This window comes from Loxodonta africana, chromosome 15 (assembly GCF_030014295.1).
Source record: "Loxodonta africana isolate mLoxAfr1 chromosome 15, mLoxAfr1.hap2, whole genome shotgun sequence".
Classification (NCBI taxonomy): domain Eukaryota; kingdom Metazoa; phylum Chordata; class Mammalia; order Proboscidea; family Elephantidae; genus Loxodonta; species Loxodonta africana.
In genome coordinates, this window is record NC_087356.1 from 499,405 (window position 1) to 524,474 (window position 25,070).

At 48.3% G+C, this 25,070-nt stretch overlaps 1 long non-coding RNA gene across 2 annotated transcripts in view; it reads left to right on the forward strand.

Annotated features, from left to right (window-relative positions):
• The window catches only part of LOC104847219 (uncharacterized), a 301,670-nt gene that overhangs the window by 186,520 nt on the left and 90,080 nt on the right, over nucleotides 1-25,070 (forward strand). The window contains exon 6 of one of the 2 annotated variants that reach the window (XR_010317874.1): nucleotides 3,012-3,650. The exons of the other annotated variant lie outside the window; for it this stretch is intronic. This is a non-coding gene — a long non-coding RNA (uncharacterized LOC104847219). Of the gene's footprint in view, nucleotides 1-3,011; nucleotides 3,651-25,070 lie in introns of those variants that run through there. 2 annotated transcript variants of the gene reach the window in all.

Genomic DNA, 25,070 nt, shown 5'->3' on the forward strand with positions numbered 1-25,070 from the left:
GTTGTTCCCGATCCTGAGTTCTAACTGTTACTTCCCTAATAAACCCCATAATGGTGAGTATGGTCTGTAAGTTCTGTGTGGCCACTGGAATGAATTATTGAACCCAGCGGAGAGTAGAGAGCACCATGGGAGGGATGCTGGTGTCAGAATTTGTAAAAAGGTTGGAGAGAGGAAGTTTGTCTGACCTCCACCTCACAGGAATCAGCCTTGGGCTGATGCTGATTGTGATTGTGTCTTCCCCTCATGAAGTTAGGGGAGGTCAGATGCTCCAGCCGCGCCATTTTTACGCATACTCACACAGACATACACACTCACTCACACGTACTCGCATAATTTCAGAGCCTGATAGTCAGGGTTGCCCTTAGTAGCTAAGAGAAACAGCTCTTTGTCCATGGCTCCCTTTGGGTTTCACTCAGGCACAGGTGGTGTGGCTGAGCGCAGGGTTTAGGGCAGCAGAGGGACCTATCCCCCCTCAGCAGCCCCAGCAGGCGATTTTGCAGGCAGGTGTTCAGAGATCGAGGACCACTCAGTGGTAACTGGAGGCACTGGAAGGCCCTGTGGTACACCCTGGCCTGACCTCTGGCTGTGCACCTCCCTCTGCACGGAAGCCCACCTGTCCTCCCTTTAATTACCTGGTAGCTTACCCAGCACCTCTGGTCACAAAGGAGTCCCTGACTCAGGCTGGACAACCCTGGCACCTCATTCTCTTGGCTGCAGAGCCTGGCACAAGGAATGGTCACTGGAAGTTGGGTCCAAGAGAAGGGACATGAGGGAATCCTGTGGCCCACAGGAAAGCACAAAGCAATACTGGACTCGTCATTAATTGGCCAGTCCTTCCTTGGGAACTTGTCATGGACAGTCTCCTCCGGAGCCCCCAGCCTCAGGGCCCCAGCAGTGGGGCCCACCAGACTTTCCTTCCAGAAGTCTGCAGCAGGTGCAATGACCAGCGCCTCCACCTGGTGTCTCACAGGCTGCTGCATAAGGCAGGCTCCCTGGTGAAGAAAGGCCACTAGCTCCACCAGTGTCCAGGGTGCCCAGTTCTGCAGCCAGGACAATGAGGCACCAAGATAGTCCGGCCTGATGTGGGGTCCTCCTTAATGACCACAGACAGGTGCTGGGTGAGTTACTAGAAGAGCACAAGATGAAGCATAGGCACCTTCCCACCATGGTTCTCCTCGGTGCCAGGTTCCAGTGTGCTGCTGGCCACCACCCCCCCTTCCTCCTCTCACGCAGCCAAGAGATTCTCTTTATGCCCCAATCCCTCCAAATGCATTAGGGTGCTCTGCTAACCAAAAGGCCACCGATCTCCCGTATGAAAAAAGAGACATATGTTTATCATCGCAGAGGTTTTTTTATTGCCTTGCTTTGTTTTTGTTTAACATTTCCCAGATCAAAGTCTTAGGCAAGACTCTCTCTGTTTTCAGCCAGAGAAAATCCCAGGTGTGATTTTTAAAATTTTAAATGAGGAAAAAAGTAGAAGGTAGTAGACTTAACTTGAGGTTGAGAATAAAAGACAGCTCACATGGGTAAGAAAATTAAAGTTCGGTCACAGGTTGGTTGAACGCAAGCAAAGTGGGTCTGTTTTAAGAGTTAGAAAATCATATTGTAATTCTTGGTTTACCTGCTCTTGCTTCCTGAAGAATTGCTTCTGTTTTGGCCTTTAAGATTCTTGTAGCTGAATCATCCAGGGAAAAATGTCTGTTTCTGTTGGCACCTTCTCTGTTAAAGATGAAAGGAGACTCTATTAGCCCCTATAATTAACAGACGAGGCCATTGCAGGATCCAGCCCCATTCCTTCCCACCCTCATTGGGTCATCCTCTGGCTCCATCCGAGGATAAGAGGCCTCAAGTCTCACCTTCCCAGATTCATGTCTGGGCTCATCCGGGATGTTAGGAGAGCTTCCAAGAAGAGGGGACATCTGATGTGAGATCCAAAGGCCTTAACAGTAGTGTTGTTGTCAACTGCTGCCCAGTTGGCACCCGCTCACGGCAACCCCAGGTCCAGCAGAATGAAACATGGCCCAGCCTCCTGCCATCTTCGTGATCGTTGGTGTGCTCAAGTCCATTGTAGTGGCTCTTGTAGTGCCTTCCAACCTAGGACGCATCTTCTAGCACCACATAGCACAATATTCTGCTGTGATCCATAGGGTTTCCACTGGCCAACTCTCAGAAGTCGACCACCAAGCCTTTCTTCCTGGTCTGTTTTAGTCTGGAAGCTCCACTGAAACCCGTCCACCACTGGCGACCCTGCTGGTATTTGAAATACCAGTGGCATAGCTTCCAGCATCATGGCAACATACAGTAGGACAAACTGACAGGCAGGAGGTGGCCAACAACAGATGGCCATACGCTAGTCACAGGGTTCAGGCTTGGGAGCTCCTTTGGACATAAGGTCAACCTGTCCTCTACGAGAGATTTTCTAAGGACACCTGTAGCCTTAGGTCCTGGTTACGAGCCAGACCAAAGAGGGGCAGGCTCATCTGAGCACGGGCAGCTTCCTCTCCCACCCTGCCATCAAAGCCACATTAATGGCCTCCTTGGGGCAGACACGCAGCCTGTTCCCCTTCTCTGCATGCCTCCACCCAGCCTCCCACAGTCAGTTGATTTGATGGAGTGCTTTTTATTAAATGCCGGTTTCATTTTCAGAGATAAAGCAGGGCCATGAAGGTAATTACCTGCTGAGGGACAAGAGCAAAGAGGGACAAATACACACACACACACACACACACACACTAGTGGCCAGCAGTGTGTTATAGGGAAGGAGGCAGTTCATGCCAATGGAGGAAATTAAATACAGTTATTGAGAAAACCTGGTCAGCAGTGTACCACCCCATCACAGGAGAGACAAAGTCTGTGACTGATGCCCCATTACGAGATCTGTAGTTGAGGCACAGGCTGCGTTTTTTTTATCCCAAAGTTGTCACAGAGGCCCACTGGCTAGTGCTAGCTACGGAGATTGCTTGTGGACATTACAGAACATGAGAGACTCAGGCAATCTTTCTTCTGCTCAGGACTGCGGTGTGGAAAAAGCCGACCAGCTGGAAAAGGAAAACGACATCTTCAAGAGTCAAGGAAATCTCTTCAAGAAACTAAATAATAACCCTCTTTATTTTTTCCCCAAACTGACAAATCTGACTTGTCAGATGCAAGTTCAACTCCTGGACAATCCACCACAGGCCGATAGTCTCCATAGCAACCGCTGTGTCACATGACTGCACAGACAGTAGAGGAGAGCAGCTTCCTTCTGGAAAACCCTGCCATGTCAGCCTAATCACAGGCGCAGAACCTGGGCCTTGGTTGAAATAACTGGCAGACATTCTTTTAAAAGGATGAAGATATCTTAGCACTTTCTCTTTCTGTTCACCGGCCCGTACAGGATCAGCGGGCTCCCCACGGCACCCCCTCACCTTCCCTCCTAATTTACCAAGCTCCACGAAGCACTTCTAAATGTGGCCATTTGTAGCGTCGTATCTTGTGAAAAACTCTAATTCTTCTCTTTAAAATATCATGAACTGGTGATACAGGGAACCACGATTGCATTTCAGAACTATCCCAATTCCTCTTTTTAATCAACATTTAAACTTTAATTTCTTTGATCTTCAACTCCTTCTCCTGCAAAATACAAACTAAGGTGTTTAAAACTCTCTCTCTGTGGCATTTTGTTCTTAGGCTAGAAAAGATGGTCCCCTTCCAAAGGCAAGTCTGTCCTGTTACCATTAGCTGCCGACGAGGCAGGAATCCCCTTGCACCAAAACAAAACGCCGCCCAGTGCTGCCCCTTCTATGATTGGTTGTGGCTCGGACTGTCATGATTCACAGGGTTTTCCACAGCTGATTTTTGTGCGAAGGTCCCCAAGCCTTTCTTCCCAGCCGGTCTTAGTCTAGAAGCTCTGCCGAAACCTGGTCGGCATCACAGCAACATGCGAGCCTCCACTGACAGACTGGTGATGGACGAACATGAGGTGCAGGGGCTGGAATGGAACCCAGGTCTCTCACATGGAGGGCAAGAGTTCTACCACTGAGCCACCAATGTCCCCACATATCTGCTTTAGGCAGGTTAGTTTGGGTTGGTGACTTGATAATGGTGGAAAGTTTATTAATTTTGATAGATTCAGAGGATGTGATGCTTTTCCTTGCTAAAAACATTTGTGACTTGCTCCAGTGAGGAAGTGACAAGGCTGCTTACCCTCGCGGGCCCACCCAGCCGTGCTCAGTGGCCCCTCCCACTGGTGACTGCCTTTTCCATGAAGAGAGGTGCCCCCTCCACTGTGAGCACCAGCCTGCGGAAATCTGTGCCCCAGCAGCACAGACGGGCTCAAATGCGGCTTGTCCAGGTCTCCAGTCCTCCGCTTTGTCTGCCACTGGACAACTGCCCCCTTGTCTCCAGGCTAAAGAAGTTGTTGGTCAACACAGTGATTTCAAACATCTCTTGGGCCTCTCTGCTCCTCTTCTGGACAGATAGGGTCATATCACTCTTTTCAGGATGGCCTCCTTCTCTGAGTCCGTTCTGCAGACAGCGAGTGGGAGGTGTTTTAATCAACCACGTTGGCCATTGCTGCCTGCCTGGAGCAAGCCTACTCCCAACCAGACTGTGTGAGAGTGTGTGCAAGTGTGTACAAGACTCTGTTGTCCCAGAACCTACATGGAGTTAATGAGAGGCAGAGCAGCTGGGGTCGGGGAGGGAAGTCTCGATTTTGTACATATAGCCACAGGATGGAACATCAGTAGGTTTTTGAGAGGACAGAGTTCAAGGCAATCCATGTCAACTGTTCCCCAGGCCCAGCCAAAGCCCCTTTCCCCCACTCTCAAGGCTACTGACCTTTCTCAGGCACGGCTGGGAAGTTAGGGTACGCTGGAGGTCAGACTCAGGTAACAGCAGGCAAGGATGGAAATCATGAAGTAGGCCAAGTTAGCCTCCAGGTACACCCACTCTCAGCATCTCTTCCTTCTTCCCTCCACCAGCCCCACCCACCAGCCCCACTTCAGTGTCTTGCCTTCACGCTTAGTGTCTTTCACTAAGGGAAGAGTGATGGAGAAGGCAGTCCAGGTTAACTTATTTCTAACCAGAAGACAAAGCCCCAAGTCGAAGGACTAAGCCCCCAGTTACAGAACACCTTGAAGTAGGTGGTGGTTCTGAAACACCCTGGTCCAGACGGCAGCCAACTCTACCCACACATCAGGCGGGCGACAGTATTTCAGACATACTCCTTGTTTAGACAAGGAGTTTCTGCCTCCAGGAAAATTCTTGCCAACAGCAAAATGGTTCTAGACCTTTCCAGAGGTCACAGACTGGAGGCTTGGGGGCCACATTCAGTCTGGAGATGCTTTTTGTTTGGCCCACATTCTGTTTCAAATTTTTAGGTTGCTTGTCATGATTTAAAAATAAGGAGCTTCCCTTTCACATAATATATATGTTCCCTTGCATATATATATAGGAGCCCTGGTGGCACAGCAGTTAAGAGCTATGGCTACTAACCAAAAGGTCAGCAGCTCAAATCCAGCAGCCAATCCCTGGAAACCCTATGGGGCAATTCTACTCTGTACTATAGCTATGAGTGGGTTTTTTACATATATATGTTTTCCAACTTCTCTTGGAAAACAGGAAGGCCTGGCCCCCACTTCTTATCTGAGGATGCCTTGTGGACTGCCCTGCTGCGAGGAAGCATGTGTTCTCCACTCCACCCGTCCCTTTCTGCCCTGCAGCTTGCTCCTGAATGTCACCTACACGGCTGAGTGAGCACTTGACATAGAACCCCTCGTTAATATTTGGAAAAAGCCCTGTTATCCCTGGCTCTGGAAGTCTATGTTTCTGGTGCTTGAATGTGGCTTCTCAGGGAATTCAGGGATAGAAGAGTCCGATGGGGAGTGTCTGGTCGATCTCACGCTTTGACCAGCCTCCTGTGGACTGGGGGAGATGGGTGTGGTACCTAGGGCCCCTCTCCCCTGATTCCTCGCTCTCTTCCCATGATGAATGGCTCCTCTCACCTCATATACAAAGGCAGCTGCTGGGGAAGGAACGGGCTGTGGTCAGCCAACATCTGTACAGCCCAGAGTGAGCATCTGAGAGGCTGGACATGAGTGTGCTGGGTGTCTGCTACACGTCAGGCTGCACGGGAGCTGGTGTGGTGGGGAGGCACCAGTTCCAGAGTCAGCTCTGTAACTTAATGTCTCAGAGCCTCAGTTTCCTCATCTGTAAAATGGGGTATGACTCCTAGCTTTCAAGTTTATGAGGCTCTGCTGGATATGTGTAAGATGTGGCCCTTAGGGAACACTGTTGGTTGCCAACTGTATTCATCGGGATAAGCTGGTTATACTGTGGTAATAAACAAACCCCAAACCAGTGTCTGCACCAATACCAGTTTATCACTCATGCAGGCTACATGCCTGTCTTGGATCAGGGATGCAGTTCCATGTCACCCTCACTCAGGATGCAGGGGCTGGAAACTCCCCCATCAGGAGTGGCAGTCTCTGTGGCTGGGACAATGCACATGACGTATCAAGCACTGGGCTTAGAGGCCTCTTCCCCAAAGGGTCACCCATCACCTCAGCTCACGTTTCATTGGCCAAAGGAAGTCACAGCCACATCTAACTTTAAGGAATTTGGCCCCAAGTTTCTTGGTTCCTAGTGCCATGCTATTCCCTTCAACAAACTGGCTTCACAGCAGTGACACCCTGTCCCCCTGCTCAGCCCCAAGGAGTCTTCTGTGAGGTTTGCCCTGAGGAGATGAAAGAGCACTTCCTTTCTCGAGCTTTAGACCTACTGGTGAAGTAATACTGTCACACTCTCAATGAAAAGACCCCAATAGCTGATGCCCCAGCATATAAAATAATTTCCTTCATACCTGACAGAGACGTCTTTGGGGTTTTTAAATCAGATGAGCATCTGAGCAGATTCGGGCTGCTTGCCTGCCCATCCCTACACATTACAGTTTGACTCTGATGCCAACCCCAGCTGCCGTGTCAGGTCAGTGAGGCAGGGCTCCATTTAACTGGGGTTCTTGTTAAATTAAAAACTTGTTCTCACGTTGACTTTGGATTGTTAAACTTTCACTGGATGTTATCAAATACCGTTTTCAAAGTCCCACAGAATTTGCCTCTTCATTTTGGTGTCAAGACCTCTTTGGAGGGTGATGAGTAGGTACTTGGGGTGTGATAGAGAACTAAGAAAGCGTAACTTCCACCCCCAGCCCATAGCCTACTCCTGAAGAGGAGGACAGTGCTGCCTCCTCACTGCTGTCAAACCCCAGAAAGTGTCACCTGCACACAGTGTGGTCTCTCTAGTGTCCATCCCTCAAGAACAACACAATGTCATCCTGAGACCACCCTAAAAAAAGGCCAGGCAGAGCCAGCTAGGAAGGCTGCACTGTAAAAAAAACAACAACAACAAAAAAGAACGAAAAGACCCTTGCCTCTATTGCATAATGCCTGGTGGATATCAGGACATTATTTGATAAAAGAGGGGAAATAATTTTGAAAATGCTCTCAAAGATGGCAAAACCCGTTACCTTCAAGTTGCCCCTGAATCATGACAACCCCATGTGTTATAGAGCAGAACGTCCCCATGGGGTTTCTTGGCTATAATCTTTATGGAAGCAGATCACCAGGTAGTCTTGAGCTGCCAGCTGTTTGCACCACCCAGGGACCTTAAAGATGGCGACCAGACCAAAACCCCCTGCTGTTGAATCGATTCCGACTCATAGCGACCCTATAGGACAGAGTAGAACTGCCCCATAGGGTCTCCAAGGCTGTAATCTTTACAGAAGCAGGCTGTCACATCTTTCTTCCAAAGAATGCCTGGTGGGTTTGAACAGCTGACCTTTCCATTAGCCACTGAACGCTTAACCACTGCGCCACCGGAGCTCCCTAAATATGGCAGAGACCTCCTTGTATTATTACTGTTGTTGAGCACTCACCCTGTGCCAGGCCCTGCTCTCAGCACCTTACTTGTGTTATCTCGTTTAGCCTCCACAATACCCTGATTAGGTAGCTGCTAGTGTTCTTTCTGTTTTACAGATAAGGGCTGTTTCTGCCTCAGAGGGTTCTGAACCTTACAAACACTCCCGAGAACCGTCTTGGCTCCAAAACAGCCCCACCTGGGCCATATGTGGGGTGAGACAAAGGCACCATCAGGCCAGACACCCACCCTGACAGGAGCCCACTTCTTCTGGGAGGAGATTTTGCTTTCCCCTAATCTAGCACAGGCCCCGATGTGAGAGCCAGCCTGGACTAGGTATGTGTAGCTTTAAATTGCACAAGCTAATTTAAAGAGGACAGGAACTCCACAGAGCTAGTGATGCCAAAGCAGAGACTCAAACCAAGCTTGAGCCACTAAGCTGTGCTGCCTCCTATTATACTATGATTATATTAGAAGCCAAATTCAAAAGACCACCCACTGTTTTCTTTATTGGCTCCTTCAAATAAAGTGGTCATGCTGGTAACACACTCCCTAAGGAAATATAAAACAACTATCCTAAAATAAATCCGGAGACATGCCCAGCCCCAGAGTGGGGGCAGTTTTATACAAATACAACAAGGGCTTTCTGGGCCAGCAGTCAGACCCACAGAGACCGCAGTCTCTATGCTCGGGGCTAAGAATCCAGGTGTCTGGGCTCAGGCTAAGAGCCCAGGACTGGGCCGCCGCAGACCTTGGAGCTGCTGTGAACAAGGTCACAAGGCCGGAGCCTCAGACTCCCAAAGCAGGGTCTTCCCACCTGTTACCTACCAGCCTGACAACCCCTGCTGTTGGGTCTCCCCGAATCCAACAGCTAAGGGCTGCGAGGTAGGTTGGGGAGAGCAGCCAAGAAACCATAGCAGGCAGCAAGGTAAACAGGGCAAAGGAAGGAAAAGGGTTTAAAAAGCAGAGTGAGAATTCTGGCAGCGCTGTTGCCGGGTCTTTGGGGTCTGTGAGTGGCCACGGGGCTAGTGGGTGGGGCTTGAGTTAACACCCGGTTGGCAGGAGGCTCATTTGTACAACACAACACCAGGTACAGGTGTGCCCTCTGCCTTGCCTTGTAACTGGCCCTGGGTGGAAAAGAAAAGCTTAGCTTGGATACCTTGTGCTCTGTTTATAAAGGCAGGGAATGTGTACAGTTTTAGAAATAGTCACAAAAAAAGCTAGAAGAGTAACAAGCTTAACTACTTAAAGGTACCCCTTTACACCATAGTTAGAAGTTCACCTCTGGGAAAACGCCTCTTGTTTGCTTACTCTCAGGGGCAAATGAGGCTGATTACAGACACACAGGGACAAGGAAGGGAGAAAGGTACTTACTGTTTTGTTCACAGTCCCTTGGTCTCATTTGGAAAGCACCTTGAGAAGTATTTTAACCTTTTGTGGCACAGTGATTAAGTGCTGAGCTGTTAACCTAAAGGTTGGTGGTTTGAACCCACCAGCCACTACGCAGGAGAATAGATTAGACCCTTGGAAACCCTATAGGACCATTCTACTCTGTCCTACAGGGTCTCTGTGAGTCAGAATCAGCTCAACGGCAACTATTTTTATTCACTTATTTTTCTTTTTTTATGGGGGCTTCTTCCCTGGGTGGTGCAAAAGGTTAATGTGCTCAGCTGTTAACTGAAAAGTGATAGGTTGGGGTCCACATAGAGGAGCCTCTGAAGAAAGGCCTGGCAATCCACTTCCAGAAAAATCTGCCGTTGAAAACCCTACGGAACAGAGTTCTCCTCTGACGCAGAAGGGGTTGCCCTGAGTCACAGTTGACCCCACGGCAACTGGTTTTTCTTACTTAGTAATCAGCCTAACCCAAGAGGCCGGCATCGTTAAGCCTGCTTTGCAGAGAGGGCACTAAGTCAGGTTAACTTCGCAGCCCAGCGGAGTCGAATTGACTCTGTGCTCGTGCACAGCAGCCGTGTGTTAGGCTGACACCCTTTTCTGAATGAAATTTCTGTGACTGGTGTTGCTTTTGAGTCGGAATGGACTCGAAGGCATGGGTTTTTGTTTTGGGAGTGTTGCTTTGCACTAAAAAGGGGAACTGTGAAATGCAATAGGAGAAACTGAGTGAGGCCAAGTTAGGATGGAAGATGGAAGCCCCGCCAAGGCACCGAAGTGTGGGGAAGAGTTGGGCTGGAAGCGAGGACAGGTGAGACCACGGGAGTTGCTGGTGCCGGGGACAGCACAACCAGGACTGAAGCCCTTGTTGACGCTGCCTTAGAAAAAGACAGTGGTCAGAATCTCGAGGGTGTCAGTCTTTCCTCCTCGCAGCCAGGCCCAGAGCCCCACCCCCTCCGCCCCGCCCCCCATCTGGCAAGGCTCCACTGTCCCCTGCCATCAGCTCCCTTCACCTCGGGTCCCGCTTGACAGCAGACACCATAAGTGAATCCAGGACCCACACAGGACTCTAAGAATTACCCTTTTCCACTTTCCTGAATTGATGTTCAACGTCAGCTCATCGCTGCCTTTAAAGATTGCACTCTCACAACCATGGTGTGTGCTTTCCAAAAACTCCACCACAGGTTGCCGTAGCAGCCAGGCAGGAGCAGCTCTGACAAGGTTAATAGGCTGCACTTCAGGTTAGGTTTTCTGCTATAAATGAGTCTTCCTACTGTGATAATACGTCCAGAGGGCAAGGAACCCACAGGTCACCCCTCAGCAGTGCTGGCTGTGTGCTCTTCTCTGCAGACCCTACCGGCCCAAATAACTTGGAGGTGAAACGTCCCCAGAAACTTGGTTTTAGAAAGCCGTGAAACTCCTGGAGACATTTCCACCAGTAATCTGGATATTGGGTTTAACCTTCACACATATCCATTACATGTTTAACCTACTAACTACAATGCTTCAAACTTTTATTTTAAAAAATAAAGTTGGTTTATTCCTTACAAGGAAGATTATTAAGACCTTTTTTTTAAAGGCCATGAGGGAACAACCAAGACCCTGAGGCGGGAATATGGCCTGGCTTCCAACCAGGAGTCACTCCAACAAGTTCAGATCTTTTGTTAGCAGGGTTTCTCATGTCAGCTTGTGTCATTTTCAAAATGGAAAGGTGAGATCCTCCGCATTTTGCAGACAAGAAAACTGGAGCCCAAGGGACTTGCTCAAGGTGCCTCAGCAGGTAAGGGCTGAAGCTGGATCCCACCATGTCTTCTGGTCCTATCTGCCGTTGTTCATTCTGCCGTACCATAAGGAAAAATATTTAATGCCATAATTTCCTTTCAGCGGGGGTGGTCTTCACATCCAGGGTGAAACGACCACTCTCTTCTAAACCTAAAGGAAAAACTTTCTCCCACTCCCGTATCAGGGTACGTGCCACGTCTTAAGGTTTCCATTTAACATTTCTTGATCTGTCATCAGCTTTTAATTACCAATGAGTGGATTTTCCACTGTATGGATTTTTCTGAAACAACTGGACTCTGCTTTTGATGATAGGACAGGTTTTTAAAATTCTCAGAGAAGGAGAGTTGGCGAGAAAAGGGTCAAGGGTGGGAGGAAGATGTGTTGTTGACCTGTCTGAATGTAGGAGGTGAACCCCTAACCAAGAGACCTAAGTGCAGTATTATATGCCCTCACCCTCCGTAATGACTGAGTCTTCTACAAATAGGAAACTTAAAGAGACAGTTGGGCATCACGTTATAACAGGAGTAACATTCTGCCTTGAATGCAGGGCAGGATTTGAAATTATAGTCTCTAAGGGTGATCAGCAAGCAAGTGGCTGGTGAACCCTCAGTCTAAAAGCCACGTTTTTAGGTCAGCATTGAGGCCGGATTTGCTTTCTGCAGTGTATTGCCACTGCAGAAAGGGAACTAGCTTTTTCTACCGGTGGATGTTTCCCTTTTGGGAACCTGGTCAACAAAAGATCAGACCAAGCCCAGTCCCTTTCAGAGATGCCAGAAGAGCTGGGGACAAATGCCCTAGTTTCCTGAGGAGCAGACTGCATAAACCATGGGAGGTAATGCTGATGTTAATCTTTGGCAGGACTCATGAATGAGTTAGCAAACAGGATCTGGAGATAAAGTCAAACTTTGTCCAAAGATCAACCGCTGGACGGACTCAGGCTGCCCTCCACTCCCGACCTGGGTGGGGAAGGGAGACCAAAAAGCAGGCAGGAAACAGTAGGCCTTCCAGAAATTAGGGGAGAAGTTGCTGACACCCTGCTGCAAAAATAACGTCAGAATTCCCCTGAAGACCCACCCATGGGATTGGGGATCAAGGTGGCTTTTCCCATCAGTGGGGCAGTGATTGTTAATAAACGTGCTGGAACTGTTGGCCACCCATCGAGGAAAGGCTAAAGTATTAAAGCAAGTGTAGCAGAGCATGTTTATGACCCCGGTGTTCTGTAGACAAGACTCCAAGCAGGACACAAATCACAAAGGCAAACAGAGAAAGGGTGATGAGTCTGGTTCAGCAAAATTCAAAACTTCTGATTCAAAATCAGAAACTACTATAAGCTGAGATAAAAGACAAGCAACAGACTGGGAGAAGAATATATATATATAAAACCAGAACCCAGTGCCCTCGAATATATGTATATATACCCCACTTTCTGGGTGTGCAAATTGGTAACACACTTGGCTGCTAACCCAAAGGTTGGAGGTTTGTGTCTACCCAGAGGTGCCTCAGAAGAAAGGCCTGGTTATTTATTTCCCGAAAATCTGCCACTAAAACAGTTGACAGCTCTCTGTGTGGTGAGGCTGTGGGCGACAGTAGCTCTCTGTGTGGAGAGCCTGTGGGCGGCAGGTACAGGACTGTGCAGGTGGGATGCAGACTGGTACCATTCTGATGTATGAGCTTGGCAGTTTCTATCAAAATTACAAATGCTTTTACCCTCTTATCCAGCAACTCCACTTCTGGGAATTTTTTTTCCAACATCCTCCCACATGTGCAAAGAAACAATGTCCACGGCAGTTCATTGTGGTGGTGTTTCTAATAACAGCAGGTTGTAAACGAGCAAGTGTCCATCTATAGGGGACTGGTAGATAAATCGTGATATCGCCACACAGTGAAATATTATAATTAAATCATGATATCACCACACAATGAAATATTACAATTAAAAAAAAAATCAGCCACTGAAAACCCTGAGGAGCCCGGTTCTACTCTGACACACATGCGGCCACATGAGTCAGGATAGACTCAACAGGAACTGTTTTTTTAAATAAATATATGTACATGCACACGTATGTCACATATATCACATGTATGTGTCTTGTGTATGTACATGGGCATGTATATAAGCGTATATTCATATGTATGTATGTTTGTTTAATACGTTTATATACCCACACACACACACATATATACATACTGGATTATTTTCCAGAACACCTGTCCACCAGTGTGTACGTCATCTAGTGCTGCTATAACAGAAATACCACAAGCGGGTGGCTTTAACAAAGGGAAGTTCATTCTCTCACAGTCTAACAGGCTAGAAGTCCAAATCCAGGGCGTCGGCTCCAGGCGAAGGTTTTCTCTCTCTGTGGGCTCTGGAGCAAGGTCCTTCTCATCAATCTTCCCCTGGACTAGGAGCTTCGCCTTGCAGGAACCCTGGGTCCAATGGATGCGCTCTTCTCCTGGCACTGCTTTCTTGGTGGTATGAGGTCCCCCTGTCTCTCTACTTGCTTCTCTCTTTTATATCTCAAAAAAGATGGCTTAAGACACAATCTAATCCTGTAGATCTCATCAACATAACTGGCGCTAATCCACCTCATTAACATCATAGTGAAAGGATTTACAACACAAAGGAAAATCACATCGGATGACAAAATGGTGGACAATCATACAATACTGGGAATCATGGCTCAGCCAAATTGATACACATATTTTGGGGGACACAATTCAGCTCAGGACAACCAGTAAGACAAAATACCAAAAACTCAATAGAAAAATGGGTGGACAGGATGAACAGCCAATTCACAGAAAAGAAAACACAAATGAAAAGTGAGAGGAACACTTGCTTTATCTATATTTTGTAAATTGTTTCTAACCAGAGTTTATTCTTATATTAATTCATAAGTTGCATAAAAATAATGAAAAGTTTCCTGAAGATCAAACCCAAGCAATCTGATTTATTAGTTTGCCAACAAGTAGTAAGAAAGGAGCTCTTAGTCTGTAAAACACAGGACCTTCTGTGTGAAAGCTGAGCAACAGGAGGCATTTCCACAGTCGGGAGAAAGGTGCAACAGGGACAGAGAGCAGGAGGTGCAGGAGGCTGCAGGTGGCTGAGCCCTGGGGAAGGTCCAGCCCAGAGTGTACACTGAAAACCCACGAACTCAGAAGATACGTCTGACAATCCACCTCGAAAAAGTTCCAGCCTTGCAAACCCTATGGAACAGTTCTACTCTGTACACGTGGGGTCCCAGTGAGTCAGAACCCGTGTGTACCTAACAACCACAAAGCCCACAGCATCTCCAGTCCCCTCCAGTCTCCTTCCCGTACGTCTACCTGTCTCTCTAGGGCTCAGTCAGGGAGACGCATCTTGTGTTTTCTAATGAAGCACTTCGTATTAGAGGCCTTTTATAAAAGGGCCCACGGGAAGGAGAAACGTGTTATTATCTGCCACGGAGTCGACCCTCAACTCATGGGGACCCCGTGTGTGACAGAACAAAATACCACCTGGCCCTACACCATCCCCATGATCAGCTGTGTATCAGACCGTGTGATCCACAGGATTTTCACTGACTGGTTTTCAGAAGATCTCCAGAACTTTCCTCCTGGTCCCTCTGAGTCTGGAAGTTCTGCTGAAACCTGTTCAGCATTATCGCAGCACGCCAGCCTCCACTCACAGGCCGATGGTGGGCATGCAGGAGACGCCTTGGCCAGGAATTAAGCCCCAGTCTCCTACACGGAGGGCAAGAATTCTGCCACGGAACCAGCAACGCCTGACAAGGAGCAGCCATTCCTGTAAACCTACGAAGCTTGGAAACGGGGACATGTCGGCAATGCACACTTTCTGCTATTAAGTGATGATGTACCCAGTGGGGAGGCCACCTTTGCCATTGGTTTCAGCAGTTACTAAGTGTAAGCTCTTCAATCACTCAGAAAAAAAAAAAGAATCATGTTCAAAATCAAAGTGGGTGTCCTCAAATCTCTGCAATATAGAAATTTGTGGATCTTAGATTCTCCTTTTTCTCACTTAGAGGAAGTCAGCCTTCCGGGCACTGTCTTATCAGTAATGCCCAGTACAGGTGCCTTACAGGGACCAAGAATGAATCAGGAACAGAGCACAATTTTGACTGATCCTCTCGTTCAACCACTTGCCACAGATGGTGTCAGGTTAGTCTCCCTGTCTTCCCTTGGGTCCCTTTTACCTCTGAATTCAAATCCCACCCCTTCCCCTGCACCCTCTCAGCTGCCTCATACTCTGGAGTCTCTCTCTCCTTGACCCTGGAGCACCATGCTTCCGGATCTTAATAATCCAGGGCTTCCAACTTGGTAGTAGCACTGACACCATTATAAATCCGCCCTCCTCCTCATCCACCCAAGGCTTCCAGATCCCACCCTTGCTGCCCTCCAATCCTTTCTGCACCCCAGGCCAGAGGGCGGGGAAACTGTGGCTTCCCACTGCACTTGGAATAAAACCCAGACTCTTAGCATGGACTAGTGGCCCATCGTGGCCTCACTGTCTCTCTCCATTCTCACTTCACAGCTTCACTCTTTCCCTTCATCACGGGCTCTGGCTAGTATTCTTCCCTACTTCAGGGTCTTCACACTTGCTGATCTTTCATCTGAAACACTCTTCCAGGCTCTTCTCAGTCTGCATTCTTCTTACCTTTCACATTTCAACTTAAAGTCAGCTCGTAATGCTTTCTCTGGCCCACAATATAGTGCTGCCTCACTCCTTCCCCTCCCCGCCCCTCAGCACTCTGTCCTATTCTCTCATGGAACTTATTCAAGAAGGGAATCATTTGTTTAAGGAGCCCTGGTGGCACAACAGTTAAGTGCTCAGCTGCTAACTGCAAGGTGGGCAGTTCAAACCCACCCAGAAGCTCTGTGGGAAAAAAGGCCTGGCAATCTGCTTCTGTAAAAAGTACAGCCAAGAAAACCCTGTGGAGCAACTCTACTCTGTCACATGGGGTCACTAGGAGTTGAAATCAACTCTACGGCACACAACAACAGCAATCATTCTTTTATGTATTGAATGTCTGTCTCCAGTGTTAGGCTGGAAGTTTTGTAAGGACAAAGGCCCAGGCTGTTTGTTTCTCTCCTTGATGCTCAACTTGCAGTGAATAAACATTGCTAAAGCGTCTGCTGAGTAAAGGCCATTCCACAGGGACAGAGACTGGGTGACTTCCGTGAGGACAGGACTGTATTTTTCTCTCTTTTTTTTTTAATGATTTATTTTTGTTGTTGCTGCTGTTCAAAATATGTAGAGCAGAACATACATCAGTTCAACAATTTCTTCATGTACAATCAATGACACTGATGACACTCTTCATATACAACAATGACACTGATGACACTCTTCATGTACCACCAATGACACTGATGACACCTCATGTACCATCAATGACACTGATGACATGCCATATGCCACCAATGACACTGATGACATTCTTCATGTACCACCATGACACTGATGACACTCATCATGTACCACCAGTGACACTGATGACACTCTTCATGTACCACCAATGACACTGATGACACCTCATGTACCATCAATGACACTGATGACACTCTTCATGTGCCACCAAGGACACTGATGACACTCTTCATGTGCCACCATGACACTGATGACACTCTTCATGTGCCACCAAGGACACTGATGACACTCTTCATGTGCCACCAAGGACACTGATGACACTCTTCATGTACCACCAATGACACTGATGACACTCTTCATGTGCCACCAAGGACACTGATGACACTCTTCATGTGCCACCAAGGACACTGATGACACTCTTCATGTGCCACCAAGGACACTGATGACACTCTTCATGTGCAACCATGACAGTGATGACACTCTTCATGTGCCACCAATGACACTGATGACACTCTTCATGTGCAACCATGACAGTGATGACACTCTTCATGTGCCACCAAGGACACTGATGACACTCTTCATGTGCCACCAAGGACACTGATGACAGTCTTCATGTGCCACCAAGGACACTGATGACACTCTTCATGTGCAACCATGACAGTGATGACACTCTTCATGTGCCACCAAGGACACTGATGACACTCTTCATGTGCCACCAAGAACACTGATGACACTCCTCATGTGCAACCATGACAGTGATGACACTCTTCATGTGCCACCATGACACTGATGATGCTCTTCATGTGCCACCAAGGACACTGATGACACTCTTCATGTACCACCAATGACACTGATGACACTCCTCATGTACCACCAAGGACACTGATGACACTCTTCATGTGCCACCAGTGACACTGATGACACTCCTCATGTACCACCAAGGACACTGATGACACTCTTCATGTGCCACCAATGACACTGATGACACTCTTCATGTGCCACCAAGGACACTGATGACACTCTTCATGTGCCACCAAGGACACTGATGACACTCTTCATGTGCCACCAAGGACACTGATGACACTCTTCATGTGCCACCAAGGACACTGATGACACTCTTCATGTGCCACCAAGAACACTGATGACACTCTTCATGTGCCACCAAGGACACTGATGACACTCTTCATGTGCCACCAAGGACACTGATGACACTCCTCATGTACCACCAAGGACACTGATGACACTCTTCATGTGCCACCAATGACACTGATGACACTCTTCATGTGCCACCAAGGACACTGATGACACTCTTCATGTGCCAAGGACACTGATGACACTCTTCATGTGCAACCATGACAGTGATGACACTCTTCATGTGCCACCAATGACACTGATGACACTCTTCATGTGCAACCATGACAGTGATGACACTCTTCATGTGCCACCAAGGACACTGATGACACTCTTCATGTGCCACCAAGGACACTGATGACACTCTTCATGTGCCACCAAGGACACTGATGACACTCTTCATGTGCAACCATGACAGTGATGACACTCTTCATGTGCCACCAAGGACACTGATGACACTCTTCATGTGCCACCAAGGACACTGATGACACTCTTCATGTGCAACCATGACAGTGATGACACTCTTCATGTGCCACCATGACACTGATGATGCTCTTCATGTGCCACCAAGGACACTGATGACACTCTTCATGTACCACCAATGACACTGATGACACTCCTCATGTACCACCAATGACACTGATGACACTCTTCATGTGCCACCAATGACACTGATGACACTCCTCATGTACCACCAAGGACACTGATGACACTCTTCATGTGCCACCAATGACACTGATGACACTCTTCATGTGCCACCAAGGACACTGATGACACTCTTCATGTGCCACCAAGGACACTGATGACACTCTTCATGTGCAACCATGACAGTGATGACACTCTTCATGTGCCACCATGACACTGATGATGCTCTTCATGTGCCACCATGACACTGATGATGCTCTTCATGTGCCACCATGACACTGATGATGCTCTTCATGCACCATCAATGACACTGATGACACCTCAGGTACCATCAATGACACTGATAACACTCTTCATGTACCACCAATGACACTGATGACATCTCATGTACCATCAATGACACTGATGACACTCTTCATGTGCAACCATGACAGTGATGACACTCTTCATGTGCCACCAATGACACTGATGACACTCTTCATGTGCCACCAAGGACACTGATGACACTCCTCATGTACCACCAAGGACACTGATGACACTCTTCATGTGCCACCATGACACTGATGACAGTCTTCATGTGCCACCAAGGACACTGATGACACTCTTCATGTACCACCAATGACACTGATGACACTCCTCATGTACCACCAAGGACACTGATGACACTCTTCATGTGCCACCAATGACACTGATGACACTCTTCATGTGCCACCAAGGACACTGATGACACTCCTCATGTACCACCAAGGACACTGATGACACTCTTCATGTGCCACCAATGACACTGATGACACTCTTCATGTGCCACCATGACACTGATGATGCTCTTCATGCACCATCAATGACACTGATGACACCTCAGGTACCATCAATGACACTGATAACACTCTTCATGTACCACCAATGACACTGATGACATCTCATGTACCATCAATGACACCGATGACACTCTTCATGTGCCACCAAGGACACTGATGACACTCTTCATGTGCAACCATGACAGTGATGACACTCTTCATGTGCCACCAAGGACACTGATGACACTCTTCATGTGCCACCAAGGACACTGATGACACTCTTCATGTGCCACCAATGACACTGATGACACTCTTCATGTGCCACCAAGGACACTGATGACACTCCTCATGTACCACCAAGGACACTGATGACACTCCTCATGTATCACCAAGGACACTGATGACACTCTTCATGTGCCACCATGACACTGATGACAGTCTTCATGTGCCACCAAGGACACTGATGACACTCTTCATGTGCCACCAAGGACACTGATGACACTCCTCATGTACCACCAAGGACACTGATGACACTCTTCATGTGCCACCAATGACACTGATGACACTCTTCATGTGCCACCAAGGACACTGATGACACTCCTCATGTACCACCAAGGACACTGATGACACTCTTCATGTGCCACCATGACACTGATGACAGTCTTCATGTGCCACCAAGGACACTGATGACACTCTTCATGTACCACCAATGACACTGATGACACTCCTCATGTACCACCAAGGACACTGATGACACTCTTCATGTGCCACCAATGACACTGATGACACTCTTCATGTGCCACCAAGGACACTGATGACACTCTTCATGTGCCACCAAGGACACTGATGACACTCTTCATGTGCAACCATGACAGTGATGACACTCTTCATGTGCCACCATGACACTGACGATGCTCTTCATGTGCCACCATGACACTGATGATGCTCTTCATGCACCATCACTGACACTGATGACACCTCAGGTACCATCAATGACACTGATAACACTCTTCATGTACCACCAGTGACACTGATGACACTCTTCATGTGCCACCATGACATGATGACACTTCATGTACCACCAATGACACTGATGACACTCTTCATGTACCATCAATGACACTGATGACACTCTTCATGTGCCACCATGACACTGATGACACTCTTCATGTGCCACCATGACACTGATGACACTCTTCATGTGCCACCATGACACTGATGATGCTCTTCATGTGCCACCATGACACTGATGATGCTCTTCATGCACCGTCAATGACACTGATGACACCTCAGGTACCATCAATGACACTGATAACACTCTTCATGCACCATCAATGGCACTGATGACACTCTTCATGTGCCACCAATGACACTGATGACACTCTTCATGTACCACCAAGGACACTGATGACACTCTTCATGTGCCACCATGACACTGATGACACTCTTCATGTGCCACCATGACACTGATGACACTTCATGTACCACCAATGACACTGATGACATCTCATGTACCATCAATGACACTGATGACACTCTTCATGCACCATCAATGGCGCTGATGACACTCTTCATGTGCCACCATGACACTGATGACACTTCATGTACCACCAATGACACTGATGACATCTCATGTACCATCAATGACTCTGATGACACTCTTCATGTACCACCAATGACACTGATGACACTCTTCATGTGCCACCATGACACTGATGACACTCTTCTTGTACCACCAATGACACTGATGACACTCTTCATGTATCACCATGACACTGACACTCTTTGTGTACCACCAATGACACTGATGACACTCTTCATGCACCATCAATGACACTGATGACACTCTTCGTGTACCACCAGTGACACTGATGACACTCTTCGTGTACCACCAATGACACTGATGACACTCTTCGTGTGCCACCAATGACACTGATGACACTCTTCATGTGCCACCAATGACACTGATGACACTCTTCATGTGCCACCATGACACTGATGACACTCTTCAGGTGGTACAAGCTCTCTCATCCTCCTTTCGTGGATTATTCCTCCACCGTTAACGTAAACTCACTGCCCCCTACGCTTCCTGCCTAACCTTTGGAGTTGCTGTTGTCAGTTTGATCTCATATAGATAGTTCTTTCAAACAGTGCAATGCTCAAGGTGAGGCTGGATTTCTTTTGCTCATCATTGTCTTCCCAGCATCCAGGAGGGTTCTTGGCTCATAGGAGGCAGTCAATGAATGGAAAAGATGAAACTAAGTTCAACAGGCTTAGGCTATATTATTGCTCCACCTATGAACCTTCCCTTCTGTACCTCAATTCCTTTAGCCATAAGCAGGAACTTTCACACCTGGTCACCCCTCTGGTTCCTGTGAGTGCTTGCAGACCATGTGTGGACCAGCTTTGCAGTGTGTCTGGCACAGGCTAGCAATCAGGGCACAGGAGTTGAATGTCACTTGTGAACTAACCTGGGTTGGGAACCTGAGTTCTAGGTGTTCCATCTATGCTGCTTCCTGTGATCCTGCCAAAGACCCTTTGAGAGAATGAGATATTTTTAACAGATGGGAGCCCTGGTGGCTCAGTGGTAAACAAAAGGTTGGCAGTTCAAATTCACCAGCTGCTCCTTGGAGCCTCATGGAGCAGTTCTACTCTGTCCTATAGGGTCACTATGAGTTGGAATCAGCTCGACAGCAGTGGGTTTGGCGTTTTTTGTTTTTTTACAGATGTGGGAACTGAGGCTAATATGAGATTTATCGAGCTTGTTAACTATGAGATTTAATAGCTCTCACAGTGTTTAAGTGGAGAAGCCCAATCTGAATCCAAATTCATCTGATCCCAACGCCCACGATCTCTCTAGACACCGGGGGTTGGAAGACAGCTGTGTGTACTGCCTACGTGGTCTCACACTGCACCAGAGGAGGAGTCCAGATGAAGAGTGTGCTCTAGGGCATCTGGGAAGAAAGGCCTGAGAGAGTAAGAGGCCAAGGGAGGCTTCTCAGAGGAGCTGGGTCAGGTAGGTGCCTGACAGAAGCAGAAACTTAGACAAGCAAAGGGCTGAGAGAATGTGTTTTGAGCAAGGGAGAGGGCCAGCCCCATGGAGAACGGGGCTGTTGTCCCTTGGGCAGTTGGTAGGTGCAGGCTCTGGGCAGGGAAAGAATCAGAAGAAGCTTGGAAAAGAAAAGCAGGAGGAGTTGTGGGCTTGAGGGCCTCAGAAGCTGACCTGAGGGGTTTGGACCTCCTCCGGGGGGTAGGGGGTGCCTCTAACAGCTTCTGAGCAGAGCCCCATTTCACTCTGATTTGCTGTCATGTTCTCATCTTTCATCTAGGGGAATAAAAATGGCACGGTCATGAGCTCCCCTATTAAAAGTTTTCTCATATTCTGTAAGAGTATAAACCACTCCTTAATGGGCAACGCTATTCAGCTATATGCATCCCCTCCTAATGGAATCAACTTTGCTCTTCCGTGAAGCACGCTGGGAATGAATTTAGGATGGACTCAGGCTAAGGTACAATGCTGAGAGTGGCATGACTGGGCCAGCAGCCAAGGCTGAGGAATGTCTTAGCAACAGGAAGGAAAACATCTGAGCCTGGACATGAAGTCGCTGGGAACACTGACTGCCCAAGGACATGCGAGAAGAACAATGAGCCCTGATCCCACCTGGAATGGTATACAAGCTTATGTTCCTTGCTAGGTGGTTGTGGAGCACTAAACTGGTCCAGCCACCGCCCTGGGCCATGGTCCTGTAGGTAAGCTTCCCAAATAAACCATTTGTCATGGTCAATGGTTCCAGAGTCTTTCTTTGGTCTCCTGGAGATGCCACTGACCTTGGGTTCAGGTGCCGCTGAGTTGTTACCCAACACTCCGTTTCTTGGCCTTAATTATTCTCTGGACTTTCTGTGGCGGCTGGTTCCCAAACCCCATCGATATCTTAGGTGGCTTTGCTTGGACCCAGGGCAGCCCGGACCTGCTCAGCCAAAGCTGTGCGAGGGAGGGTGCCTGGGCGCTTCAGTGATATGTTTCTGTTGTGCGCAGTTTACCAAACTGAAACCAATACAGCAAGCCCCTGCTCATGAACTTCAGACTTGTGGACCACTTGTACTCACCCTTTAATGTTACGTAAATTCGCCCTCACTTTGAAACATTGAGCCAGCCCCTGCTCCCAACAAATTCTTCATCACGGTCACCTCCATTTGCTGCAGGTGCAGCTTTTAAATCATTGAAAAGGCTTCAAACCTTCCCTTACACTAACCAAGCCGAACCCAACCCATCCATGTGCTAAAAAAGCCAAACCCGTTGCGGTGGAGTCCATTCCAACTCACAGCAACCCTATGGGACACAGTAGAACTGCCCCATAGGGCTTCCAAGGCTGTGATCTTTATGGAAGCAGACTGCCACGTCTTTCTACCTCAGAGTGGTTGGTGGGTTCGAACCTCTGACCTTTCAGTTGGCAGCCAAGCACTATAACCACTGTGCCACCAGGGCTTCTACACTAGTAGAGCAGTGGTTCTCAAGATTTATCATACATAAGAATCACCTGGGGATCTTGTTAAACTGTAGATTCTGATTCAGTATATCTGGAGTGGAAATGCAAATTCTCGGCAGGGGTTTGAACTGGAGAGAAGGGTTTGAAGCCCTGTTAGAGGCACACTTAGGAACTGATAACCTGGGCACTGCCTGTACTGTAATGTGCGGTGGGGAGTCTGATGGGATCCTCTAGGGTGGGGGGCATGCATTTCCTGAGCCGAGTTGGGCACCTGTCCTGGGAAGTCTGGTGGGACTGGGACTCCATTTCATAACAGAGTGACTGCTCACTGCTTCTGTTTTGCTAGGTCCCCATGTGCCACTAGAGCTCTTGCTTAACTCTTTGGAGCAGACGATAATAACCTGTTAAAATTTTATTTCAACTACAGCTTGAATGTTACCCAACTTTCATGTCACCCGAGGAGATAAATTCCCTGGCCCTAAACCTGGAAGATCAGAATTGAGAAATCACCTGGCCGTCCTCTGACAGCAGGACTTTTATTTTGTAACTGCTGTCTCTGCTCCTTAGTGTCTGGTGTTCTGTTTGGGAGTCTCCCTGGGTGATGGTGCCACCAGATAACAGCTGTAATGAGAGAGGGGAGTGGGAGGGGGAGGAAGGAAGAAAAGGCAGAACTGAGAGTAAACAGCCTTCTCCAATCAAATGTCTAGACCAGGCACTCAGTAGGTCTGCGGGGTGACTCAGGCTCCCTGTTCACAGGCCTAGGCTTTGTTTAGGTTTGGACCTACATTTTGAAGAGCAGAGAACTGGCTGAACTGGTCTGGTGACTCTGGAGTGGAGAGCACTTTCCCCAGGGCAGCACTCAGGTGAATGAAGTCATCAGTACTTTCTGGGCAGTCCTAATCTATGATTAACTTTCATCTCTGCTGTCAAATAGCAGCCTGCTTTTCAGACTGTTAACAGTCAGCAAATCTGGCTGCCTGGCTGGGGCTGCTTCATGCTGGGCTCCAACCTCTAGGACACTAAACAGGGGCAGCCTTGAGAAGGGGCTGGGAGCCTCCTGGGAGAGCCCTAAGGACAGAGGGAGAGCTGGCCTAGCACAGCTTGGGGGAAGGTCTGATGTGAGGTGGAAGGTCCTCCTAGTCCTGGCCATTTTATTGCAGAATACTGGATGTCCTGCATGCCCCAAACAGAACTTACTGCTGTTTTCCATGTCCCCTCCTCAGCTAAGGCCTTACCACTGACCGAGGAAACTTTGACAGAACCTTCTGTGTGCTCTTTGCGTCCTGCCTCATCCAGCCCTGTGTTGAATCCCCCAGTGAGGAGGGCTCTCCCACCTCAGAAGGCCTTGGGTCTGCCCACCCCTCTCCTTGCCTCACCTCACAGGAGGCTTTTCATCTCCCAGCCCACTTCAGGGTCTCGGCCCACAGAGCCAGAGTTGTTTTTCTAAAATTTGTGTTTGTTCCTGTCACTCCTTTGACTAAAGCTCTTACTATTAGGATGCTTGAGCCTGGCACTCAAGGCCCTTTGCAATCTGGCTAGGAACCTGGGCTTCTCAAACTCAAGGCCGTCCCCAAACAATGG